The following is a 7,272-nucleotide window of genomic DNA, read 5'->3' as shown; positions in this document are numbered from 1 at the left end:
TTGCGTTTCTGTCATTTACAATGGAAGGATTTTTGACTAAAAAACTGATTCCTGAATTGCATGGTCTATGCCTCATCCATGTGCCAGGGTACCCTGTTATTTACATATTTTAAAATCCCCATCCCTGCAAGCCTTGCTTGCCTAGACTACCTACCTATTGACTTTTGAAAGATATGAAACAACACGATATGTTCTTTTTGTTGGACCCACAACTGAGAGCTGCTCCATTTAATGGTCTAGTCTGTCTCCAGAGCCTGGCCCTGGCCCGCAGTAGATAATGGTTGACCATGAACAATTCCAGCTATGTCTAAAGAGATGAAAGTATTCCTCACAGAACAGAGTGACGAGGCAAAACTTACCGAATTTCTGCTGACTCCTAGATAAATAAACAATATTTTATTTCTTCACAACCTAAGAAAGTTACCAGGACATCTTAGATGTTATTTTCTTTTTCTTTTGCCTAAGACCTGTAATATTCATAGCTTATTGTTCATTCTAAGAAAATACCTCCTCACCAAACAAGTCAGATTAGTTCATCTTATGTTGATGCCCATTTATTCATTCAATAATATTTATTGAAATTTACTCTAAGACAGACATTATTCTAGGCACAAGGGATATATCAAAGAACAGGGCAAGCTTCTTGCCGTCATGGAGTTTACAGTCTGGAGAGAGGAGATAGCTAAAACAAATAAACAAACAAACAATGACATGATAAAGCAGGGAGTGGCGGGGACATCTGTGATGTGTGGATACCTCTTAACACTGGGTCAGAGAGGCTTTTGGGATGGAGGCTACACAAGTATAGGGGCCTGAAGAAAGTAGGTAAGGGAGTCTCAAGACTGTCAGGGGAAGAGCCTTCCACGTAGAAGAAACTCTACCTCCAAAACTCCTGAAGCTGCTTTTTCTCAGAACAGCAATAAAGCTGGTGTGGCCAAAGCAGAATGAGCCCTGAGTAGGGAAGTGGTAGGAGACAAGGTTGAAAGGTTGGGAAGAGCAGGGAGGGCTTTATAGCCACTACAAGGACTTCCGCTGTTGCTTTAAGTGAGTTGAGAAATCATCGAATGGTATTGGTCAGAAATGTAGTAGGACCTGACCCTACATTTTTGAAAAGGTCAATCTAGCTGCTGTATATTAAATAGACTGTATTCTGAAACAAATGTGGAAGTAACAAGACTAGTTAATAACACTGCTATAATGCAAACAAGATTACACTGGCTTGGATAGTGGTGATAAAGGTAGAGTTGATGAAAAGTAGTGAGATTCTAGATATATTTTGGACATAAATCAAGTAGGGTTAGTTAATAGGATGAATATGTGGTAAGAAAAAGGGAGGGGTAATGTTTTGGCCTGGGCAACAGAAGAATGAAATTGCCATTTACTGAGATGGGGTTGCCTGCGGGAAGGGTGGGTTAGGGCAAGGATGTGGGAAATTAGTATTTAGTTTGGACATGTTAAGCTTGAGATGCCTATTAGACACTCAGGTGGAAATGTCAAGTAGACACCTGGATATGTGAGTCTGGAGTTCACTGGAGACACCTGTGTTAGAGGTACAAATTCAAAACTGACAGCATGCTGAAAGCCAGGAGTCTGGCTGAGATCATCCAGGGTGTGAGGAAAGTCACGTGAGTACTGAGTTCTGGGGCCTCCAATTTAGAATTAAGAGAGATGAGTAGGAACCAGCAAAGATTGTGAATGAGTAGCTAATGAGGGAGAAGAGTTCTGAGAGAGAAAGTGAGGGGAGAGAGACGCAGAGAGAGAGACAGAGACAGAGAAAGAGAGGGAGAGGGTTATTCCAGAAGCCAAGTGAAGAAAGTGAGAATCTATTAAATATTGGATGAGAACAGAGAATTGACCATTGCACTCAGCAATGAGCAGGTCATTGGAGACCTTGGCAAGACCTGTTTTAGTGAATTAAAAGCCTGATTGGCATGGGTTCAGAAAAACATTAGAAGAGAGGAATAGAGACAGCAAAGATAGACAACATTTTCAGAAAATTTTACTGGAAAGGGATTGGGAAATGAGATAGTAGCAAGAGAGGCATAGATTAGAGTTATTGCAGCATATTGGTGTGACGTTGGGAAATATCCAGTAAAAAGGAGGAATTGATGCTGCCATAGAGAGGAGACAGTAGTTGAATTAATGTATTCAAATTGGCATGCAAGGTTGGAATCCAGTGACTAAGTGGAGTGATTGATCTTAGATAAGATGGTGCATATTTCATCCATAGCTACAGGGGAAAGGCAAATTTACCAGTAGGTCTGTAGGAATGATGTTTGGAGCATGTGGAATTTCTGCATCTGGTTCCTTCTGTTTTCTCTGGAGGAACAAGCGCCAGCAGTTGAGATTGGAAAGGGAGAAGTAGGTATTGGTGATTGGAGGAGAGAGATGAAGTTATAAAATAATCATATATGATGGCAGGAAAATAAATGTTTTAGGAAAACATGATGGAGATGCTGGGCAACATTGAGAGCCCACTTGAGAATGAAGGTCAGAATAGTGGAAGGAAAACGGGACAAGAGTATGCAAGGGAAGGGCAAAGTCAATATATTCCAGCAAAGTCATTAGGTTTATATTGTGCAGTGTCCCAACTTGAGCGAGTTCCCCAGAGATTTAGCATAAATGCAGAAAGAAGGGAATCACATAAGATCCTGGACCTTTGTTCCAAAGCATTTTGGGGGGGCAGCATGGCCTAACCCAGAAAACACAACAGGGCATGAAGTAAAAATGAGGCAATAGACAAACCCAGATAAGTGACCAAGTTAAAATCGATGATGGGAGGGTGCAGGAGACAGAGCAGGGATAGAAGTGACCTCAGATCAAAGAACGTGGAACAGGAAGAAAGTCTGATTAGTAACTAAGAGTGGAGCTTGTGAGGAAGTATGACTAGGCATAGGGAACAAAATCAAAGAAAGAGTAGTATAGGAAATGATCAAAACCCTGGGGTGCGAAGCCAGTTATATTTGGTCCAGGAATCCAGAGGTCAATTATAAAGAAGAGTATTTCTCCACAATGACTTTCTTCTCTCTCAAAAACTACACTATTCTGTGTCTTAAAGGGAGATCACTATTCCTGACTCAGAAAACAGGAGTCATCACAGGACTTCTCCATCAGTACATTCTAACAGTTTGATGGATGTCAAAAGCTCCTTGGATTGCCTCCCCTGATTCCCACATTGTGGATTCCACTGTTAAAACATCCTGTACACGGTCTGGAGCCGAAACACTGAGGTCCCTTTGGAGATTCCAGCTTTGAATGGAAAATGAGCATCTTTGAGACTTAAAACCACTTCACTGAGCAATGATTAGTCATTTAAATGCAAGAAGATTAATCTTTATGATTTCCAAAGGTTGAATTACGAGAGCATGGAAAATGAATGAGTTTAACAGTCAAAATGAATTTGAATCCTGGCTTCAGTTTACTTTAGTTAATTGTTCATGGATCTCAGTTTCTTCATCTATGTAAATGGGGTAATAATAATTGTCTAGAAAATTATTTTAAAGATTAGATCAGGTGACATATGAAAGCACCTGTCACAATGCCTAAAGCATGGTCAGTCCTCAGAAAACGGTTTGTTTTCTTTGCTTTTCTCTCTTCTTTCCTTTTCTTTGTACTCACTCCCTCCTTCCCTCATTCTCAAATAGTCCCTTTCCCTTCTTTTCTTTTTTGGGAAATCTCATTGCCAAGAGTCATTTACCAGGAACATTTTATTTAAAGATTTTTTTTTTTCTTTCCCCCATCTATCAGTGGAAAGTCTGATAAAGGTCTAAATTCATGTACTTATAGGAAACATAAGTCTGCTACTTGTCACAGAATTCCATTGCTTTAATTCTGACTTGAAACTTCTTAATTACATTGATTTTATAGCATCTCTGCCCCTGAGATTTAGTATGACCTCCCAGAAAGTTCCCTGTTGATCCTGCTTTTGTGAATGTTATTTTCAGGTGGGTAAAGTGAGAATGCATGTCCTACAATATTTCAGGCACTTACTTTTAAGGTAACAGAAGCTTTTTTGGGTAGGCATGGTTATTACATTTTTTGTATATAGATTTGTAAATGTAAGATCTTAGGTATCTCAAAAAATCTCAAGTCTAGAAAAAAAAAAATAGATGCCTTTAAGCAACTGTCCTGAAAGTAAGTTCAATCTCCTCTTCCTGTCTACATGATACATGTTATTTTTGCTTGGATAAAAAATTCTTGAACTCTTAGCAGCCACATCAGCTTTTTCATCTGCCTGGCCTTCCATCATCTCAGAAACATCACAAGGTTGTGAAATTACCTCTTGCAGCAGGATGATTAAAGGTCTTTGTTGTTGATTCCTGTCTAAATCGTCAAATTCTCTTTGTTGAAAATCTCACAATAGTCTGTACTTAGCTTAATTCAAATAATTTTATTCCAGATTATGAACCATCTCAGACTTAATAAAGTATTTTATAATATTCTTCTCTGTGGTTTAGGCAGTTAGTTATTTTAATTAAAAAATGTGAAGCAAAATATTCTGGGAGATTCTGGCCTTCCTCAGAGCGTGAGTAAAATACAGCATTGCACTTTTACAGGCATTCCTAAAAAATGATACATCACTCTGTTACAGAAGAATACAAATAATAACTTATATATAAAGATATAAAATTATATATAAATATAAATTATATATAAGTATATAAAATGTTAAATTAACATTTTATCAAGACTATTATTTTTAAATTATTTTTCTACAAAGAGTCGGTTTTTATAGTCATATTGCCAAGAAGTGTTAATATTGAGAATATAAGAAAATAGACACAGGAGGAGAGTGAAATGAGGAGTTGTTGCTCAATGGATATAATATTTCACTTATGCAAGATGAATAAATTTTAGAGATCTGTCTACTGTACAACATAGTGCCTATAGTTAACAATATGGTATTGTGCACTTTAAATATGTTACGGATAAATCTCATGTTCTTACCACAAAACACACACACAAAAGAACACAAGAAAATTTTTGGAGGTGATAGATATGTTTGTACCTTCATTGTGGTGATCATATCATGAGCGTATGCATATGTCCAAACTCATCAAAACTGTACAAATTAAATATATGCAACTTTTTTGTATATCAATTTTTAAAAAGAAAAGAAAATATATATTAAAAATTCAAAGATCTGTACTCAATTTTATGAGAAACCATCAATTATTCACAGAAATTATGAAGGAAAACAGGGGAATATAAAATACAACATCAAGTAGTGGTAAATTAGCTTTTATCATGTAGTTCTAAAAATGTGTAGATAATCTAAACTATTATGGAGGAAAAGCAATGAATCTTCATTTTAGGGGGTATTGTTTTAAGACCAAATCAGAATCAGCACTAGAGAATATGAGATCTAAAGCTATAGAATTTCAACATAAGGGTCTTAAGCAGGTAGAAGTACTGCAGTCCTCTTAGAGATCTCTATTCAAGGGGCTCCGTTGTTGAAGCGAAAGAAAAGAAGGTGATTGGGAAAAGAAGGGAATAGAATACCAGAAGAAAATTTCTCCCACTTTTCTTTTGTAACCAACAGACAAAAGATAGGCATGGTCTGCAAGCTAATAATGGTGTGTCGTTCCAAGAATACAGACCAGCTCATTCAGGCAAACTGCTCTCCTATAGAAGCCATATGGCAGCCTTTAGATTTTGATCGTGTACGAGAAACATGAGCCCTGTCCAGGATGTAGTCTTTGTTGCCAGCCTTTTTTAGAAGTTCATCCTAAGTTCTTCTCTGAACTGAAATTTAAATTAGCCAGTCATTCTTGGAATGATTAAAATATATTCAAATATGCTTTCTATAAAAAATAGTATTTTTCCTCTGGGAAAAGAGCAAATTAAAAAAATCCCTTTTGTAAATCATCAGACTCTTACCTGCTAAGAAACATCACCATCATCCCCAGAAACACAGAAAGATCTTGTATGCCATGTTGCTTCCAGTTTAAATCAACAGTGTTAACAGCTGACAGTTCATGCCGATTTTTCTATCTTCAAGTATTCTGTGTGAAATAACTTTGAACAAGTAAGAATAACTGTAGAATTTTACAAAAGGTCTTGACAGTCTATTCCCTGAGAAGACAAACCTTGCCAAAAAGCTATAGTTATTAAATTCATTGAAGGCACATAAAATAATATGGGGTTTTGATGCTAACAGAGTGTGGATTTGCCTATCCAGTCAATCCATCAGGGAATTGAAATGGATAAGAAGCCTGGTGGAGGAGATGGAGTGACATCAGGAAACCTGTCAGTGTTAATTCCCTGGAAGTCAGTGGAGGCGGTTTGGCAAGGGATTTTCTTTCATCCCTGTGTTCTTCCATGCGCCAAATCTCCTTGGCTCTGCAATAGTTCTCTCAGACATGGAAGAGAGAGTTGACCATCACATTCAGTGGTCCTTTTATTTTTGAGAAATAGGTGATTTATTCCAGTCTAGGTGTGTGATCTTAAAGTATCAGTAGGACATAACACACTTGCATGTTCTCTGAAATCCAGCATTTAAAACCATTCCTCTGGAAACTTTCCCAACATGACCTCATTAAAAGTTCAATGATTGCTCAGATATGATTACATATCTGGGATAAGATTCTTTTTCAGCAAAACCTTGCAAAGGCCAAATAAATGCATGGTCAGCAGGTGTCATGAAGTCTGGAATTGTTTGGGCAATCAGCCATTTCTTTGTACTACTTTTTTTGCCTTTAAATTTGTTCTAATGAAACTATGATTTAGTCCAATGTTATTTTGAATTCCTAGAGATTTTAAAGTTTTTCATTGATTGCAAATTTTTAATATTCTATGATAGTTCAGGTGCCAGATTTAGTAGTGTTTGGTGGGACAGTTTGGGTTAGACACTGCCATGATAAAATTCATCCCTACTTTAGGTACTAAGCCCATACCTCCCATCCCCTAATGAGGTGCACGTGATTCTTCTCAGGCAAAAGAAGCCATGATATTTGCTCCCTGTCCCCAGTACCTCAGTTTTTCGTTTTCAAAGTGTTCTTAAATATATTTGACTAAGTAGTTACCAATTTTTTATAATTTCAGGAGCAGGAAACTCACACTTCCAAAATGCAATGCCTGGCACAGATGTCATCTTTACTGGACACTTGAAATCTTAAATATTTTTATTAGATGGTCAGCCCTATATAAGTGCAAGTGTAAAAGAATACCTTTTTTTTAAAGATTTTATTTTTTCCTTTTTCTCCCCAAAGCCCCCCGGTACACAGTTGTATATTCTTAGTTGTGGGTCTTTCCAGTTGTGGCATGTGGGAC

Source organism: Equus przewalskii, chromosome 5, assembly GCF_037783145.1.
Source record: "Equus przewalskii isolate Varuska chromosome 5, EquPr2, whole genome shotgun sequence".
NCBI lineage: Eukaryota > Metazoa > Chordata > Mammalia > Perissodactyla > Equidae > Equus > Equus przewalskii.
This window is presented reverse-complemented; position numbering follows the sequence as displayed.